General features: G+C 43.8%; 1 protein-coding gene across 1 annotated transcript in view; it reads right to left on the reverse strand.

The window, feature by feature from the left end:
- The window catches only part of Smad1 (SMAD family member 1), a 64,579-nt gene extending 55,507 nt beyond the window's left edge, over positions 1–9,072 (reverse strand). The window contains exon 1 of the mRNA XM_027404890.2: positions 8,940–9,072. The gene's annotated coding sequence lies outside the window, so the exon portion shown is untranslated. The remainder of the gene's footprint in view (positions 1–8,939) is intronic.
- Positions 9,073–21,253: the final 12,181 nt, after the last annotated feature.

The raw sequence follows: 21,253 nt of genomic DNA on the forward strand, positions 1-21,253 counted from the left end.
AGTAACACTGTCATGACACCTAATGAGCACTCAGCTGTGCTGTTTATACAAATCTGTGTTTTTTACAGTGGAGAATGTTAATGAGGGCATATTGCATCCAGTCCAGATAAAGGGGTGCTGGAGAGTGATTGAAGAACAGCAAGCAGCAGGAATCTTGGAGAAAGATGTGGTACAATGACAAAGTCTGAAAATTTGTACGTAAAGCACTTCCTGGGCAGTTCCTAATGACAGTTTTTAGAAAGAATGGTAAAGGAACTCAGGGATGTAATCCCTTTAAAGATCTAGATAAGTTATTTAAATCGCTCAAAGTCTTTAAAAATTAGTATCCTGAATTTATCCATGCCCTTTTCAGTTGGCCTCCCACCCACATACGGGATTAAATATCCTTATCTTCTGTTTGTTTGGTCTTTTTGCACCATTCATTAGTGTTAACTTTTTTCCCACTCTGACAACACTTACTTACTTACTCCGGTGCTAGCCGGGATTCTTACCATGTTAGATGGGAAAAAAGGATGGCGTATGGCAGTCTGGGGGACTGTAGAGTCCTCTGGATGTGGCTCCAAGGGACAAAACCAAAGAAAAGCTTTATGGATATGGCAAATGTCATGTCAATGGGTGTGAACCACACTGTAACCAGTTTTCCAAAAGTTACAATGTGAGCAAGTTTGGGGCAATGATCTTAAACAGGCAGCCAGCTCCCTGGGATGGCGGGGAGTGGGGGGGCAGCACTTCCTGTGTAACCTGGTTCCCGGCTATACATTACAGGGGTCAGTATTTGTCATCTGTGCTTCAGATTATAATCACACTGTCTTTAAGGCTGTGAACCTCTTCAACCTCTCTATATAAAGTCTCATATTAAAAAAAGAGGGGGACTAGCAGGAGTGCAAGAATCTTATTTCTCATTTCTTAATATACTCATTCATTCTCTCCACAACTACATTCACTGAATTATGCCTTTCTCCCTCAAGCACAAGTGACAGGCATGCCCTCTCTCTGACCCTCCTCTGAACTCTACTCACCTCCTAGTTTCTCCATTCCTACATCTTTCTCTCAGCTGCTTCTTTTGACTTCTTCAGACATGCTTCTTCTGAATTCCTAGGTGTGGGCTTGGAAGGAAAAGTGCATCTCTGTGCTGTGTCTCCTGTCCTTGGTTCTCTCCCGGTACACAGCAGATGGCTAGAGAGACACTCCCCTCACCTTGCACAGAGAGACCCCACACAAAACTCTGAGTTCTGCATCTCTAACTTACCTACAAAACCTAACTAGGCATCCCACTGAAATCCACACATCAATTCTAATTTACCACCTCCACAAGCCTTGCCCCTCACTGCCATGCCCTGGCTGTATCAGCTTCCCTGCCAGAGGCCTGAAGCTTCAGGTCATCTCTGGCATCTTTCTTCTAATTCCACAGCCACGTAATGGCCAAATCTTCATTAGTTTGTTCTTACTGTTCTTCATCCATTTTATCAAAAATTAATCATCACATAAAAGAAAGCTTTAAAAAAAATGCTGTGTCCAGCATCTACTGACCCCAATTCCAAACTCATGTCCAAGTCTGTTCAGTGACTTCCAGAGAGTTTGCATTCTGGCATACTACAAGCCCTCAAAGTGTTCATTTCAACTTCTGCTATCCTATCCCCCTGCTCACTGAGGTTAGGCAGGTCAGCCCACTCGTGGGTAAATCTGTGCTGCTCAATTTGATAGCCACACACTGCTAATGTGAACACTGAAGCCGAGTTAACTGACAGGAATAGAGGCAGTGTCTCAATTGCACTGGCCACACTCAGTGCTCGACAGTCACCTATGGCTCTGGGTGGCAAGCAGAGGACACTTTCGCCACACCAGAATTTCCATTGGACAGGGCTGCTACAGGGTCACTCACTCTTGCTCATCTACTGTGCTCCCTATCGATACAAACCCCATGTACTTCTATACCACAGGAGGCCTCCGTGAGACTAAATCCTAGATTGCTCTGTAACAATTCTTCCAGTGTTAATTGGTTTTTTTCTTTCATTTTTATGTGTCTTCTCATGAATTACTGTAACTCTTAAAACTTAAAAAAAAAAATCACAGGTGAATGACTACAATACTACACCAAAAAAAATCACCAAATAAGTGATTTAAATAAATCATTTATTTAAATAACCCTCTTCCATTAAAAGTTTTCTTTCAATGTAAACAAAAGACCTTGCATTTAACTAAATGAGTAACTTAATTTAATACCTAATTATAGTAGTTGAAGATAATTAGCTACCCTTTTTTTTTCTTATGGTGTCTGAAACAAAGGAAAAATAGTTATACAGGTCTGAAACACTTCTACTCTGCAAACGTATAAGAAAACCACGGACAGACAAGTAGAGTTTAAATAACTATACTCTTAAAACTATCTAAGATTATAAGAAAAATATAGCACAGGTACTGTAAAATTAAGGAAAATTGTAAATAAAAGCATTCAAAAATTCGGTATAAGAATATGTTTCTGAATCAACAAGTAGCCCTTTTCTATCTCTTTCCCAAACACACTGTGAACATCCTTTGACATCCCTGAGCCAGGAAACGTATGGATGTTTAATTGTGGATATGTGTGTTATGTGTCCTTTCTTTCATTGCAGGTATGTCTCTAACAACAACAATAATGAGAAGAGGATGAGGAAGAATAAACCACCCATCTCCCACACCACAGATGTGGGTTCTTCAAAGAAGAACTCGGCTACTTTTCAGACACTTGGAACCATGCAGAGAGGAGAATCAACGGGCAAGGACTCCCGAGCCTGAGAGGGATGATGCTTTCTTCTTAGGAGGGAATCCTTTCTCAAATTGTTTCCAGTTTATAATGAAAGTTTCAAAGCTGAGCGGCTACACTGTCCAAATATGGCAGTTCCCAATGCCTCCTCCAGAACTGGGATTGAACTGTTTGTGGAACTTTTTGCTCTTCCCAAGGGAACCATAGTGTCCTTTATGCAAATGAACGCTCTGGACATCCTGCTCATCTCTGCAATCAGGCCAGCAAGGACCTCCAATGCTATTTAGTGAACTAGCTATGCCCCATCTCAGCACACACCTAAATTACAGTTTGGATCTGAACGGTTACAGTGTATCGTGCTTCTTGGCTCTAGGCTTTCCTTAGACTAGCAGCTGCAGTGAAGTGCTAAAACTATTTGGTGTGTTTTTGCTACTGACCAGATAATAGTATTTCTATTACCAGATACAGCCAGAGAAAACCATGCAAAAAGACCACATTTCATGACAGATGTCCCTGTTTCCAAAACATATCCTACAATCTTGGTACCGAAATTGTAAGACCACGCATAGAAATACCAATCTCAACATCATTTTGACTTAAACTTCCTCCATCCTTTTAGAGCTAAATTATCTCTTTTCTTCCCAGACCCTTTCCAACCCTCTCCCTGCTCCCTACCTAGCTCCTTAAAGACCCCAAACTTCAGCTTTTAGTGAGGGAGCGTACTGTTCTAGAGTCAAAAGAAGGGCTTCCTGCTTTTCTCCATATGTCTTAACTGTCTAACGTGAACTTTGGCCACCTATTTCTCATAAGATCTCATTGATTAAATCAGATATGAGGTTTTTCTTTTCAGTTTCTACAATGAAAAAAATCAATTTTAAATCTGTAAAAAGCAAACATTTCTCTATGGTTGTCAGATTTAATTGCTACTTAGCTCAAAAAATGTTAGGTATAAAAACATCAATATCACGCCCCCCCCCCCAATTCTTCTTTCTTCCCCTCCCCAAATGATCCAGGATGTGCTCAGCCCAATGCCTCAGGAACAGAGTGTAACAGGAAATAACAGATAAGTGAACCCTCAATACTCAGAGGACCGGGTCTGGCTTTCTGTTTCAATCAGTTAGATGGGAAATAGTACACAAACCAGGTAATTTCTCTTGGCCTCAGATTGCCCAAACTGGTAGGACCCGATTGGATTAGAAACCTTTTAAAGCAATGTTTAACAATGAGCATCTTTAGTCTCTAACGCCCTTGGCAAGATGGTCTCGTCAGTGCACTCACCTTACGCACACAAACTCACCACTACACATCATTTCTGGATAGGAAGAGGGAAGTAAAAAGATGTCAGACTCGAAAACTCTTCCTCCAAAAACAGCTAAGAGCAAGTGAATTGTGAGACTTCCTACAAAAGCTGTCCCCAAGGAATTTGCAATGAACTATTCTTATCTCAGTGCTGGGTTTGACTGCTCAGGGGAAGTAGAGCAGTTCTGATAAGACAGATAAACTAGACTACCACAACTTTCTTCAACAGCATCATCAGCTTCGGATTGATCACAGATACACAAAAGGCAAGCGGCAGGAATTACACAGAAAAGCAGGGAACAACTGACTGGATGTGTAAATGCCTTACTGTCAAACTTAAAGTCATGGGCTGCTTAGATAAACATGAACTTCAGTTTCTCTCTTTTAAACAGGGGTGACAGGAGAAAGCACCCCCAAAACTAAGCATGGCATTGAATGAATTTGTCTAAAGGCCTAAAAAGTAAAAGCAGAGTCATGTCCACACTGAAAAAGCAATACCTATTGGGTATTACAAATCCCAGCTTAACTGAACCTGAGGGTCTCAAAAACAAACAAACAAACAAAAACAACCCCCCAAACAAGCAAACAAAAAACCCGGCCAACATGTCATAACCAAATATTAACTCAAAATCAGAGGCATAATGAATCCAAGGTGTTTCTGGCTGCCCCTGCCGACTTCACAGAGACTTAGAACTGGAACACGCAAGAGCTTTGCCCTGCCCTCATGCCATAGTAACACTAAGGGCAATACTTCAGCGCAGATGCGAGACTATCACATGCTATGAATCGAAGTGGTTTTTGTTTCTTTTTTTGTGTGTTTTACTATAGGCAGCAAATTTTCACCTAAAACCTTGGTACAGCAAGAAAGCTCAGAGGGTAAGGGTGCCTGCTGCCAAGCCTGATGACCTGAATTTGGTCCCCGAGTGAAGGGGAACAGACTCCAGAGGGTTGTCCTTAACCTTCACAGGTTGTGCACCACCCATCCGTCCCCTACACACACAAATACATGGTTTTTTGAAAATAGCAGTTTAATTATGGAAAACAAAAACTTTCAATATTTTCCTAGACCACCCCTCAGCATGTATTAAATTAGTATCCCTGGAATGTGTTATGTTAGAATGTTCGATTCTAAAAATCGATATCCAAGTGGCTGACTTGAGTTCTGTAAAACATTCAATGAATCTGACTTGGGATTAGGCTAGAATACCTCCTAAAATAGCCCGAAACACATTTCTGCCATTTTACACCACATAATTAGGTTGAAGTGGCATTCTCCTCAGCATTGACAATTATAAAATCAAAATATGGATCTACTCTGAAAAAATCTGAAGGGGCTCAATGTCCTATACTATCAAATATCCAGCTAATTTTAATGTAAAATAAACAAGAGGAAAATTCAGTTTCCTCTTTAGTAAGTGGTAAAATTGTATGAATACCAAAGAATCATCTTAAAACCTAGTTCTCTGCTTCTACCATATAGGTCCTAGGCTCACATTCAGGTCACCAGCCTTACTGACACACTGAATTATCCTACTGGCCTTTAGCAATGCACATCTTTTTATGACTATCAGTATGTGATCTGCAGACATACTTCATACACCTGTATACTCAGGATCACAGATACATTTCTTGGGCGAGAAGAGAGTTCAAAGGGAAGACAGTTTAAGGAGCCCTGTTCTAAGCAGAAAACAAACAAAAACAGTTAAGAATGAGGCTAAGGGCGGAGTCAGGTTGCTTAGTTCATATCCCTGCTTAGACTGTAAATCATAACTTGTCAGTTGTGCAGCCGAAAGCAACACACACACTCTGCCTCAGTTTCTTTACCTGTAAGATGGGGATGGAGAGAGGTCCCACGCTTAAATAATTTATAACCACTATAAACAATGCTGGCACACAGTAAAAACTCAGAAAGGAAAAAAAAAAAAAACTATAACAATTTCCATCTACCAATGACAAATAAGATCTGCTGAAAAGCCAACTTCTTTTTATCCAGCTTCTTCAACTGTCACTTTCAAACTACATGTCTGAAAAAGTTACTTGTACAGGGGAAGGTCGTGGGTCACTCTTTAGATTCTAGAGTCTAGACCTTTCAGTGAGAATAAAACTGTCCCATACACAGTCCATTCAACACGGCAGTCATATGCAGCAACTTGAAATCTGGGTGGTGCAGACAACATGGTATCTTAAATTATAATTAATTATATAGACAAGGCTACTTCTACCTTATCAGACAGCATGTCTAAATTGTGAATATGTTTTATAAAAACTTAAGCAAAAGTGAGGATCTCCCTGCCCCCTGAGTTGCTGTTGTTTTCAGTGGAAATCTGGTATCTATGACCTGTAAAGCAATAACATGTTGATACACATATCACTACAGCATAAGCTCAAAGCTAGTAAATGACCAGAAACAGAGTATGTGATCCTCTGCTATTTTAGAAGACCCAGAAGGCCAAGTTAAACACACACTGACATGAGCATGCCTTGACATACAAGTCAGAACCCAAAGCATCAACTGCAGATTTCTCTTCTCTCCCTCAGAAATCACAGTTCAGAACGCTGCTTCTGCTTTTAGAGATACTAGGGTCCTCCACCATCTTCCCTTTCCATTATAAACAAAGTCCATGTACCACTCGGATCTGAAGCATAACGCCAGACTCCTGCTTAGCTGCCCCTGTAATATGGTTTAATTATGATGACTGAACTAACAGGCTGACATCATAGACTTTTACAGGCTGACCCCATGTCATCCTGATGTATCATTTTGCACCAGTTCAGTGCTGTAAATCAATTTAAGATCTCAGGCAGGTTGAAAAGGCTGGTAATGACGCTCTCTCTGCCTCTCTGGAGACTACATTATACACAACTTACATTATTTATAAAGTCTCAGCGATGCCTCCATTAGCCTTGTAAGACCACACAAATGAGATCTTTTAGACACACACAACTTGGCCTTGATTATGTAGGCTACTGCAGCTTAAATACGCTCATCTAATTACATCAGGCTTTATTCTTCTTCCAATCCACCACATTATTGCACTTTATCTTGAGGCCAGTATCGATGGAAATCAAGATCAAAAACTGAAATTTTGTTTTTACCTAGTATGTGTAGCTGGGGACCTAGATTTATTTTCTCTTAATGCTCACATGAACTTACCGGAAAAAGAATTGAAATTCCAAGATGAACAAGAGGTTAGCATTTTTAATTCAAAAAAAAAAACCCTGTCATTCTTCCAAAATGTAAAGGCCATCCTCTCCCCACGGGTACAAAGCTAGAGAGGATACTGTAAAGGAAGAATGTTTTTGGTTACTACCTATAGCTGCCAGGGTCAAAACTAAATCAAGGACAAATCCCCAGCCTCTGAAGAAACCTGATCTTCCTCCAGAGTCTCTCTGAGTCCCACCCCCAGAAAAACATCTCAAGACTGGTTTACAGCTTCCTAAAAACTGCAGAATTACACATATGGTAAGCCACCTTCAAAGAAATGTCATATAACTGAAAATGAGGAAAGCAGGGAACGAAAGGGCAAACATGTTAAGTCAGTTTAGGTACTTAGGCCTGGTACCTTCATCATAGTGACATTGGTGCAAAAAAAAAAAAAAAAAAAAAAAATATTTCACCAACTGAAAACATTGAGCGAGTGAACATCGCCTTTGCCTCAACTCTGTGAATGGTTCCAGCACAGCTCATCTGCTTCCGGTACAACTTAAAGTGGTAATTATAAACAAGAAGAAAAATGAACCTGTCAGGGAACAGTTTTCTCATTGTGCTGAGGTGTGGGCACGTTTTCCACCCCAGGCCCTGACAGGGAGAGATGCTGTAACACTCATGCTGTGATTTCGCCCCAGCAACAGGAAGGCACTACACAAACCAAGGAACTCCTTTCGGTCCATGCTCTGAAAACTTCAGATGTCACCTAAGAACCCAAGAGAGAGGGAAGAGGGAGGCCCGGGGTGACAACACGCACTCTATCACAACGCTCTCTTAGAGGGCTGTGGCCCAGGCTGGGGTTTTCAGATGGAAAGCTCTTGGCTGGATTGTCTAGTACCGTGCATTTAGGAAACTGCATGCGCCTCCGAATAAACAAAATCCGCGACTATCACAGTATGGAGATGTGGTCGGCGACGGTCCTTCCTGGCTCCCCGGGCAGGCACCTCGGGGAGCCGCTGTCCCCCGCAGCCTTCGCTGGCAGTGCACAGAGCGGCCGCACAGGCCCGCGCTCGCACGCCCACCGCCCCCACCTCGAGACAGAAACACTAACAAAGACGGCCGGGACGAGAACAGTTGTTCCCGGCTCTCGGAACGCGCAGTGAAGCAATCGAATCCGGTAAAGGGAAAGGAATGAGGCGACACTAGGCGACGCAGGGGGTGTAGGCGGAAGGAGGGAGGGGGGAAAAAAAGACGCGAGGCCGCCAGACCTTTGAATAAATCAGAGGGAACTGCGCTGCGAACTTTCCTTAACCTCGCCCCCCCCCACAGGCTGCGTGGGGACCCCGAAGGGTGAGCGCACCCATCGGGGAGACCCTCGCGAAGCGAAGCGCTGTCCCGGCGAGGGACTGCAGGCCGGTGAGCGGGCACAATGGGGCTGCGGCCCGAAGCGGAACGGGGTCCCCGGAGAGCGGGGCACGCCCGACAAAGACGCGGAGAGACAGGAGAGGAGGTCCGGCGGCAGGTTCGCGGCCGCAAGGCGCCATCATGGGGGGGAGGGGGACCGCGACCCGGGGCTCGCCCCAGATTCCCCCTGCGCGGGTCCCGGATCCTCCCCGGATCGCCCCTGGAGCCGGTCCCGCATCCCCCAGAGCCCTCCCGGATCCCCCTGGAGCTGGTCCCTGTCCCGGTGCGCCCCGCGAGGCGCACGACAAGTCCCTCTCCAGCCAGCCCCGGTACGCTCGGCTTTACCGGCTCGGCGGCGCGCCCATCGGCGGGGACGCACGAGACCGGGCGCCGGGTCCCGCGCTCCGCTCCGCTCCCTGCCGCTGTCCCCGAGCCTCGGCCTTGGCCTCGCCGTGCTGCGGCCGCTCGCTCCCAGAGCCTGGATTGATCTGGTCGCGCTGGCGTCAGGCAGTCGGAACCGCCCAGCCTCCACAGCCCGCCTGCCAATACCCGGCTCACTACCCGCCCGCCGCTCGCCCTCGCTCACACGCGCACCGCGCGCGCCCGCTGCCGCCTAGGGATCCTCTCCAAATTCCCGGCCCGCGCGGTCCCTGCTTCAGACTCTGCGGTCCCTGCCTAGCTGCCAGTCAAGTTCCAAAGCCTGTGTTTATTTTCGGAAATGTTCTCGAACACGACCACCGAGCCCACTCAATATTCCCACAAACGCCTTTTAATGGTCCTACAATCACTGATCCCAGTGATTTACAGGCCCTCCAAGTGGCATATGTCCCAAACTGGGTGACGTGTTAAGCACTGCTGTGGCTTAACACCAACCTCGCACTAGGTAGATGCATTTGCTTCTAGTATGTACCCTTGCAGCGTCAAATGACAGAAGCCATTTGTATGTTTGATACAAGGTCTGTCGTAACCCAGAATGACCTCGAACTCGCTTTGTAAGGGAGAAGGGGGACCTTGAACTTATGCTCCTCGTCCTTACTACTGCACTACCACACACGCCTTTAGTTATAAGGCCCATGGCCTTATAATCAGACCCATGGCCGCATGCATGCTAGACAAGCACTTTGCAATGAAGTTTCATTCCAGTCCTTTTGTTCGCTTGCTTGCTTGCTTGCTTGCTTGCTTGCTTGCTTGCTTGCTTGCTTGCTTTGTGACAGGGTTTCGCTGTATAGCCCAGGCTGGCCTTGAACTGGGAAACATCCTTTCAGTGCTGCAGATTTTTGGTGCAATCTTTTAGATGGCCTGCTTTCCCAAAACAGCAACAACACAAATGAGCTCACATCTTCCTGATCTGTTCAGACACCAAAAATTCCTTCTTGAAACAATCAACTTTTCTCTTGGTCAGTTTCTGGAAGCCGGCATGAAATCTTGGACAATTATCATAATGTTGAGTTATGTTCAGAGAAGAACTATTCTAGGAGTAAATGCCCCACAAACCAAAGAAGGGAAAAAAAACATTACCAGCAATATAAAGAAAGTACCAAAGGCCACTACAAATTAACAATACTCTCCAATTATTCCTGTACCTTTACATGCCTAGCATTCCACTTAAAATTCTTATTAATTATTTAAGTATTATATCTGTATTCCATATTTAATTATTCAAAGGAAATGCAACAAATCCCATAAACCCATAAAATGCCATTTATAAATTATACATAAGAATATTTCTGCTAATTAAATTTCTTTCTTCATTAAACTATTTGAGCACTTACTGGTCAATTCTTGGATTTTATTTTCCTTAAAAGCAGCATTTGACAGAGTTGGTTGTTCTCTGGTCCCTTATGCAACAGCTGGAGTGAGCCTGGTTAAATGCTACTGGGAGGCATTCCCCTACCTTCCACAGAACCTCTTTTGATGAAAAGAATGAGGTATATCCATACACAGGAGCACCACTCAGCCACAGAAAAGGGGTGGAGTACTGCCATTTTCTCCCAGATGAAATGAAAGCCTGGGTTCCATCCTCAGCACCAAATAAATGAGGTGTGATGGTGCTTACCTGGTACCTCACAAGAAGATCTACAGTTCAAAGTCATCCTTGGCTGTATAATAACTTCAAAGCCACTTTGGCCCCCATGAGACTGGTCTCAAAAACAAAATAAAAGCAACCAAACAACAAGGCATTCTGCCAAATGAAGAAAGACCATATTTTATTTACTTCATTCATGTGAGATGTTCATAGTAGGCAAATACATAAGGACAGAAAGTTGCCTTGGACTGGGTGTGAGACCTGGGGTGATCACTAAGGTTACAGAATGGGAAAAGGATTAGAAAATAATGAAATCTGATGGTTATGCAACTGTACAGATATAGTAAAAGCCATAGAATTTTATATTTTGAAAGACTGTGTTATATGATTGTGAATTTTATCCTGATAAAGCTGTTAAAAGGGGGGGGCAGTGCATGGTTCTTGATTACACCCTGAAGGGAGGGCTGAAGAGATGGCTCAGCAGTTAAGAGCTCTGGCTGCTCTTCCAGAGGACCTGGATTCAATTCCCAGTGCCCATGTGGCAGCTCAAAACTGTAACTCCAGTTCCACTACCCTTTCCTGGCCTCCAAGTATACCAGACATGCACATGATACACAGATACACATGGCAGCAAAACACCCATACACATATCATAAGAATAAATAAAACTACAGATGGCCTTTCTGAGTGTAGTCCTGGTATCCCTGAATGATAATTATTAACATTATACACACTATAAATTTTTATTTGACCCTGTACAAGTTATTTCTTTAAGTGGTAATAAAAATTTGGATACTCTTTCACAAAGAACATTTTTGAGACATTGTAAATTCTGACTAACCTCACTACTAAAGTCATTTCATTAATTAAAAAAAAAAAACTTGGATTCTTATTTCACTCAGAATAAACATTCATACCATGCATAAAGGCCATGTATGATCTACCTCCTCTACCATCCTTCCCACTCCAACCTGGTTTTTATCTCTTGTTCTCTTCCTCAAGTCACCCTAGCCACCAAGTTCTAGTGCTTTGCCCTTGCCTCCTGAGAAAGCCCTTCCCAGAGATGTCCGGGAAGCTTTTCCCACCCATGTGTCTTCTTCACCCACACCAAGTATGTCTCATGAGGCCTCCCCAGGTCAGTGCCTGAACCCCTGCTGCTTCTCAACTCCACCCTCATAAGTTCTCTTTCTCAGCAGTCATCACTCTGACATGTCATCCTTCCTTTACAACCAGACACAGAGGTGGTTTGGGCTTATGGTTTTGTTTGCTTGTTTTGCCTGCTTCCATTACTCAGTGCCATTAGAATCTAGCTTCTTTGGCCTTCCAATGTGGACTGAAAACAAGCACTCCTCCAGGTCTTCAGCAGCAGACTAAGACTGCTGAGGCATCCAGCCTTATGAACCAGCAGCTACTGGACTCTATTGTGCTGATGCCCACGATTGTATTACCCAAGCCCTTCATGTAAGCCAATCTAATGCATTCCTTTCATAATGTGTATTCATCCTATTCCTGTCTTCTGGAAAACCTTGACTAATACAGTTTCCAACCCTCCCAGCTGAAGAAAGAGCAAGGGACTCTTGGAAGATGAGAAGCCAGAGCAGTGGTGCAGGGAGAAATAAAAGCCAGGAGGGAAGGCAGGAGGCTCCAGTGCACTCAGGCTGGTAGCTGCAGGACTGTGAGCCCCAGACAGGTCATTTCTTGCTGCCTTCTACTCTCAGTGAACTGTCCCAGGACTGCTTCCTGAGAATGGGAGAGGGTGGCCAGGAGACTAGAGGGTAGAATAGTCATCCTCTGAGAGTCAGCAGGCATACAAAGTACAGAAGTGCGGTGGCGGTGCCAACACACTGCTAAGTACCCATTTGAGGTCAGCAATCATAACTTTGAAGCAAACCTTGTCAGCCAGGTTCAGTTGACCAAAGGAGGCTGAGCTGGGCTTTTTCACTAAAGCTGGGGCTTTGCAAGTGAGTGTGATGGGGGGAATTAAAGAGCCAGACGCTAGAAGGCACAGACAAGGGAGTGACCACAAGGAACTGGGTGGTGAGGACAAAGGTGAGATCATGAGAAGATGGGGAGATGGTAGGAGTGGATTGTCAGTGTCCAGTGGGGTTCGTGAGTTTCTAGAGTTGAGGGGTGTTCCCAAAACTGGAGAGCATTTGAGAAAGTGGTGCTTGAGACTCACACTAGATAAAGCTTTCTAAGCACGGGGCACAGGACTGAAACCTTAAAGGCATGTTCTCTATCTCTAAGCATCTCCCATGAAGTTTAAGCCATCCTCATCATCTTTAGATGACACCATTTGATTAGGGTTTGTGAGGATGATGATGAAGATCATCCTTTGTTTGCTGGTTGCCTGCCATTGTTCAGAGCCCTTTACACACTTATTAATTCCTTAGGCCCTTGAAACAACACAGCAAGGAGCTGGAAAGTTGGCTCGGCAGTTAAGAGCACACACTACTCTTACAGAGGACCTGTGTTTGGCTCCCAGCACCCACATTGGGTAGTTTGTGTCTTCCTATAAATCCAGCTCCAGGGGATCTGATGCCCTCTTCTGGCCTCCACAGGCACCTATATGCAAGTGTACACACCCTTCCACCTAATACACATAATTAACAATAAAAATAAATCTTTTTTAGTGTGGATGGCATTATTCCTGTTTTGCAGGTGAGGAAAAGGTGCCAACTGCTAAGTGACTAGCTGTTGGTCACACAAGCGTGTTGATGTCTCTCTGGTACTCAACCTGTAGCAGATGCATTGCAGGCAGGCTACATTCTTTTTGCTAAATATTCACGGTACTGTTCAAGAACAGTTTCTGTCTCCAAGCCAAGAGCTTTAAGCAAACTCACATCAAAGGAACAATGAAAAGTGAAAGTGACTATGATTTTTTTTTAAATTTTCAGTAGTTTTGCTTCCAGTAGCAATCTCCTTTTGAAAGGTCTGTGTCCATTGACACACCAGAGGAATGACTTTTGCCTGCTTTTAACACAAAACCTAAATAAGTCATGGCTTAAAAGACCCCAGGGAGGATTCAAGGGGCTGAGGGACAATTCAAGGGCCTTAAAACTAAGTTCTCTCACATTTTCTTTGCCTTTCCTTCACGGCTAGTTACAAAAGAGCTGTTGTAGCCTCTGTAGAAGAGATGGTTTGAGCCTGAAGCACCGCTAAGGGAGACACTGCTAACCAGTACTGTTGGTGACCAGCCGTCACCATCCCTACAACCTCTGCTGCTGATAGCTCTGCTGCGGTCTTTCCCATGACAAGCAAGGCTAGAGAATGTCCTTCTTAATCTGGATACGTCGTCCCTATGTGGGAGAAGGTAAAGGCAGCAAGCTCAGATGGCTTGTACTGGCTCATAAGCCCTGAAGGATGGATATATGTGGAAGGGTGGTGTATGTGTGATGTGTGCACATGTGTGTGTTCAAATGTGCTTCCGGGAAAGTCACTACTAGATGTCTTTCTCGCTCTCGGCCTTGTGTTTTGAGACAGTTTTTCTTTTTTTCATAGAACCGGAAAGGCATCATTTCTGCTATGTTGGCTGCCCAGCCAGCTCTTGGGACCCACCTGGCTCTGCACTCCACCCCTAGTGCTATGGTCACCTGCATGTGCAGCCATGCTGTGCTTTAAATGGGTGCCAGAATTCAAACTTGCATCCTCTTGTGCAGCAAGCACCCTTACCCATCAATGCATCTCCCCAGGCACAGTTCTCAAGTATTTTTCAAACTTATTTAATACACGAGTGTGGAAGTTACTCGGGGTGAGAGTATCTGCAGCAACTACAACAAAACTGGACAGACACCATGAACTAAGGTCCTTCCCTTTCTCTTTAGAAAGCCAGTTGTTAAACATTTACCAGAACACCAGAATCGGCAAGCAACCAGGACTTCCTGCTACAAGAGGCCTTTCTCCCCTCCTTACCTTCATCAGCTATTTCTGACTCATGAGTCAATTTTATTAATGATTAAGCAGGTGAATTTTTAAGTGCTCACCGAACTAATCCCCTACCTTTTCCTAACATAGTGGTCCTGGGCTCATCCATTTATATTGGTTCCTATTCTTCCCTTAGGGAGTGTGCAGTGTTCTTTGCCAGTTGGTCAGAAGTGCCATAAGTCAGCATTTCTGTTCAAGTCATTTAAAAAGAAACAATCATTTTGCATATCAATCCCCCACCCTGTTCCCTCTCCCTCCCATTCTCCCATGCCCCCTACCAACCCCCACAACCCACCCCTCACCCACTCCCCAAGGACGGTGAGGCCTTCCATGGGAGATCATCAAAGTCTGTCGTATCATTTTGGGGAGGGCCTAGGCCCTCCTCCATGTATCTGGGCTGCAATAATATCCCAACATAGGGAATGGGCTCCCAATGTCCATTTGTGCTCTAGGGATGAGGTCCCATAGCCTGCCCAAGCCTCCTAACTGGTACCCACATTCAGAGGGTTTGGTTCAGTCCAAAGCTGGTTCCCCAGCTTTATGACTGGGGTCCATGTGCTCTCATTAGGTCAGGTCAGCTGGTTCTGTAGGTTTCTCCAGTAAGGTCTTGACCCCTTTGCTCATCCCTCCTCCCTCTCTACACATGGATTCCGTGAGTATGGCTCAGTGCTTAGCTGTGGGTGCCTGTTTTAGCTTCCATCAGCTACTGGATGAAGGCTGTTGAGGGGGCCTGGCTTAGTCCTATATTTGTTCCCCAGCTGTCAGACTGGGGTCCATGAGTTCCCACTTTCTCAGGTCAGCTGTTTCTTCAGGTTTTCCCAGCGTGGTCTTGACCCCTTTATTGGTCATTCCTCTTTCTCTGAAACTGGATTCCAGGAGATGTGCTCAGTGCTTAGCTGTGAATTTCTGCTTCTGCTTCCATCAGCTACTGGATGAAGGCTCTAAGATGGCATTTAGGGTAGTCATCATTCTCATTATAGGGGAAGGGCATTTAAGGTAGCCTCTCCACTATTGCTTAGGTTCCTAGTTGGGGTTATCCTTGTGGATCTCTGTACAATTCCCTAGTGCCAGAATTGCAAATCTGGCAAAAGGTTTTAGTTTTAAATCCCAAAACAGCCTCTGATTTCATATTCCAGCTGTTACAAAGACAATCCACTTTTCTAAGTGTAGAGATAATCTGACTCAAGCATACTTCATGCTTTCAAATAATTCCTGCTTTCAAAATTATTCTTGTACTGTGCACTGGGCATGGTGGTGCATGACTTTACCCTAACACTTAGGAGGCAGAGGTAGGCAAATGAGTTCCAGGCCAGCATGGTCTATATATGAAGTTCCAGGCTAAACAGTGCTACATAGTGAGACCCTGTCACAAAAAAAAAAAAAAAAAAAAAAAAAAAAAAAAAAAATCTGTATGAAGAAAAGCCATGAAGTGTGTGAAGTGTTATTATTTCATCTTGGCAATAAGAAAAAGGTGATGGCTTGCTGCTGCTGTTGCTGTTGTTGTTTTGTTTTTGCTCTCTGGTACCATGAAAGTTATCCTTCAGGGAAGAGGCATTCAGGTCAGTTCCAGCTCGGATGGGCACATCTGAAGTGCATGGTGTCTTCAGCATGGGGACTCGCCTTCCACCAAGGGCCATAGCAATAGTCTACCATGTTTTGGGGAGTCTGTTGGACAATCCTGACCAAAAATTTGAAAGGCAACACATGGTCTTGGCTCTTGGTGGAAGCGTTTTCAGCACAGATAGGGAAATTTCGCTTAAACTATACATGTATATCTATACACTGATTTACAGGTAGTATAGTTAATACTGATTTTAGGTAAATAATAGTTTGATTCCGCATGGCTTTTTCAGACATCCTTACTGTTATTTTACCCCATCCCTACTCCATCCCTAATTAGAGCTCTACTCTGTTGTTCTCAATTTCCACTTCAGGTTACCTGTGCCCTGCTACCCTCTATTGTCCCCTAACCATCACAATGGTCACCCCGTTGTCCCAAACCCCTGCAATGATCCTCTTTTGCCCACTAGCCCTTTTTTGGCCCCTAGGCTCCACAGTGGCTCTCTATTGCCCCCAGCCTCCTGCAATGACATCCCCCATTGCCCCCAAGCCCCCACAATGTTCCCCCTTTTACCCCTGACCCCGTAGTGGCCCCCTATTGCCCTTCTAACCCCCACAATGGCCCCTCTTTACTTTCAAGGTTGACAATGCAAAGTTTAATGTGAGGGTTCACAGCTTCCATTCCAAATGCTAGCCCTAACTGTTAATTTCCACACATGATATTATTATTAGCAAGGTTTTCATAATAAAAGATTTTAAAAGCTTGTGGCCTGTGAGGATATAAACGTATGCTCCCAATTAAAAGGGTAGTGAAAGAATAAACCAAAACATATTTGAAAGTTGAATAAATTTGAAAAGGAATGGAATAGAATGGAAACTGGACTTATCTGACTATAATATGTTCTGTGGATATAACATTGAACCACAGTCATATTTTACATAATTATAAAGCAAAAGTATTATTCTGAAAAAGTAAAAACAATACAATTAAACAAATCAACCTCAAAATACAGTCCGTGACACAGAGGGGAATTATTTTAAGTATCTTATGAAAATACAGTCACCTTTCTAGGCATGAAGGCACATACTTTTAGTCCTTCCACTTGGTAGGCAGAGAATGGCAGATTTCTGTTAGTTTGAGGCCAACCTACATAAAGTTCCAAGACAGACAAGGCTATGAGACCATGTCTAAAAAGAAAAGAAAAAAAGATAGAGTCACCTGATTTAAATCTTTTGTAGGATATAATCTAATGACAAAGAGAACTGAAAAGGACAGAAAGAAGGGAGGAAGGAAGGAAGGAAGGAAGGAAGGAAAGAAGGAAGGAAGGAAGGCTAAAGAAAGAAGGGCTATTTTCCATAGCCATGTCATTAATAATACTTGACATTTTGAATTTTAAAATGTAATAAAATATAAGACAAAACTAATTATTTTAACATTGTTACAAACCACCATTGGGACATTTCCAGGACTCTGGAGCCAAATGAGCCATGGGAGTTTCATCCACAAACTTGTACTCTTTGCTTCATCTGTGGAAGAATTAATAGCCCCATGTCACAAGCTTCTAAGAGTTAGATTTACATATGCTGGCCTGGGTTGTCATGACTGCAAAAGTAGAGACAAAACTTAGCAAGTAATGATGTTTACAATTTATATGGATTTCCTTATTGGTGAAGACTATTCAGATGTCTGATAAGCACTGTGCCAAAGAAATACACTGGAAGGGAGACTGTTTCTTCACATAACAGCATGGTTAACATTGAGGAAATGTAGTCAAGTAGAATAAAGTCAATCAAATTATGATATATATTCTATATACGCTGTGTATTGTGATATCTATATATGACACACACATTACACTAACAATAGGTAACATAGTTTGCAACAAAAACTTGAGTCCTACTCATCTGAATTTATTTGAATTTAAATCAACAAGGGATACCTTGACTCATTCATAAATATTGAGCACTGTCTTTAACTGTCAACTTGACACAGTCTAGAGTCATCGAAGAAGGAAGTCTCAGTTGAGGGATTGTCTAGATCTACTTGGTCTGTGGTCATGTCTGTGGAGGGTTTCTTGATCTCTGTTTAATGTAGGAGGGCCAAGCCCACTGTAGACAGCATCATTTCCTGGGCTTAAGCCACTTTAGAAAGCTAATATTAGCCAGTGGGCAAGGGACCAGCCGGCACTATTCCTCCATGGTTTCTGGTTTAGCTTCCTCCTTGAATTTCTGCAGTGATGGACTGTGACCTGTACGCTAAAGTAAGCCCTTTCCTCTGCTAACTTGCTTTGGTCAGAGTGTCTCATCACAGCTGCAGAAAGAAAACTAGAACAACTAGTTTCTAACTGTGCATGGTGTTTGGACGCATTGTTACCTCCCAGCAGCTCACCAGGAGTTGTCATACACACAGGACAATTCATATAGTGGGTAACCCTGGGAGCCAGAGTCAAATTAAGCACATTCCCAGACACCCCTTGCCATTGTTTTGAATTGCCTTTGCATGTGCCGTCTCCTCTCTATGAGGACAGCAATGCATTCAAAACATGAGTGCAAGATTTTTTTCAGGGTGTCTTTTTTTGTTTCCCAAATGCCTGTGTTTTGAAATCCCCACTTAAAGGCCTCCAGTTGGTTTTGGTTTTGGTTTTGGGGTTTGTTTGTTTGTTTTCTGAATTAGATATAAATGCTTTTGTCTTTTAAATATGGTCTCCTATGCAGCTCAAGCTGACATCAAACTTATGACCCTCCTGCCTTGGGTTCCAAAGTATGGAATACAGGTATGCACCATCTCAAATTATAAATGTTTTAGAAAAGAGAAACCCTGTGACTTTTCAAAATTCCACTCTTTCAAAATTCTTCCCACATAACAAATAGCAAGAACCATTTCTTGCTACTTATTTATTTAGGCTTATTATGTGATGATGAATGTCAAAATAAGAAAAAAAATGTGGTAAAGAGTCCCAGAAAACTCCCACCGATATGTCTTTCCCACAGTACAACAATCTTTTTTTTTTTCTTTTTAATCAAATACAAACCATTCCTTCAGGCAGGCAAAATGACTCGGCAGGTAGAGGCACTTGCTTCTATATCTAATGACCAGTGTTTGCTTGTCAGGCAGACCCATGGAGTGGAAGGAGAGAATTGACTCCTAAAAGTTGATCTCTGGCCTCCAAAGATGTGTTATAGCATGAGCCCTCCTTTCCATCCCTGATAAGTATTCTTCCTTCTCAATATGTGTGGGCAACCCTGCCTCTTTCAGTTACTCTCTTTGGTGAAATAAAAATGCCAGTGCACTTCCGGTGCAGGAATCCTGGGTCAGAAGCACTGACAGTCAGCGACTTTCTTTACCTAGAGCCTGCCCACTCTTTCAAGTTGCAGGTAGACTAATGCAAGGGTCTCTAGCAGTGCAGGCCCTGGCCCTAGAATTATAACGTTAGTCAGCACTGGCTAACCCACAACAGGAGAGCAACATAGTCTGGAATGAGTCTTCGGATGCCTCTCCTGTTGCATGTCATGGTTAATGTTCATTAGGCCCAGGAAAATCAAGATTGACTTCTTCCCCTTTGAAAGTTTCACTTCCTTTCTGTGGGATACTCCTCCGTGGGAGAATGCTCTTTGCTTCAATTTAGCTCACAGGGACCTGGATGGAAGCCCTCTGCCACACAGGCCTTCTCCCCAGAACATGTCTACCAGTGTGCTCCTGCTCCTTGTTCCCTAGGGAGATTCTTAGTGAGCAGAAATGAAGCAGTTCATCTTCAATCCCCCTTTGTCCTGCTTGGATGCTTTCATATCTGTCAACTCCCTAGATCACTTATTTGTCCAATAAATACTGAGCGTCTACAAGGCCTGCTATAGGTGAACAAGCCACACAGTACTCTTGCTTCCATGGAAGGGATGTCCTGTGGATTCAGGGAACACCTGCTAATGTTGGAAAAGCACCTTAAAGAGCCAGATTGCACAAGACTGCTTCTTCCAAGGGCTCCCCTGCCTCTTCCCTGGGGCTATCTTCTCATAGATGAATGGATGGGAACAGGGCTTGCTTTTCATCACTGCCCTCCACATGTGCAGTAAATATGGGCAGAATGAGCTGCATGTAAGTGCTATGAGAGTGCAGCTAAGAAAACTCAATGGACAGCATGAGGGATGACTCACTCTGCAGAGATTCCTGTCACCCATGTGTCTGGAATGGTCTTTATTAGCTTGTGATACAAGCACAGTACTTCACTTCTATGTATTTGAGCACCCACCTGCCCTTGGTGACAGGAAGTCCCCTGACTTCCAGAGGCTCCTCTACCAGCCTGCAACTTACTCAACTTAATGACTTCGAAGGAGCCCAGTCCTGCTACAGAGAACCGAGAGGAGGAAGAAAATGAAAGTGTCTTTGCCACCAGAAGTTAAAGATGAACCCCAAGCATACCAACGTTAAGGGCATTTGCTCATGCCTGTCGGACTCACTCTGAGGCTATGTCCAGTTTAAACTATACACGCTCAGTCATTCCCCACCATGCTTAACACTTTACCAGTTGGGCCAAGGCTAGAAAAGATCCAGTTACAGTATGTCCTGTTGGAAAACACCATTCCCACTAAACCGGTTTCATCTGACTTAGCATTCTGGGCCCATAGGCACATCCTACCAGGAATCATACAAATGCCTACATACAAAGGGGAAAAGTCAACATTACTTACCAACAAACACTCATTCGGGAACAGGGACACCTACTCATAAACACAGAGAAGGATTGTCTCTCTCTGTCTGGTTTTCACAGCATCAAGTGCTCTTCACTGATTCCCTTCAACGAAGCACTGTACTTAGGACTTGTTCTCTCTCCCAAGTCTCTGCTAACAACTATTCTACTGTTGAGTTCTAGACGACCAATGTTTTAAGATTCCATATCAGTGAAATCATGGAGTGTTTGTCCTTCTGTATTTGGGCTGCTTCACCTAATACAGTGTCCTCCAGTTCCATTCTGGTCTTCACAAACTAAAGGATTTCATCTTTTCTCATAGCTGAGCAGATTTTCATTGTGTTCATTACTAGGTTCCTTTTATCAAATTCATCAGTTGACACATTGTTTTTATTGAGGGCCTTACATGTTTAGAGATTATGAAAGAAGTTTATGCACATTAAGAACTTCTAAGAAGCTAGAGAAAT

Source organism: Cricetulus griseus, chromosome 3 (assembly GCF_003668045.3).
Source record: "Cricetulus griseus strain 17A/GY chromosome 3, alternate assembly CriGri-PICRH-1.0, whole genome shotgun sequence".
In the NCBI taxonomy this organism is placed as follows: Eukaryota; Metazoa; Chordata; class Mammalia; order Rodentia; family Cricetidae; genus Cricetulus; species Cricetulus griseus.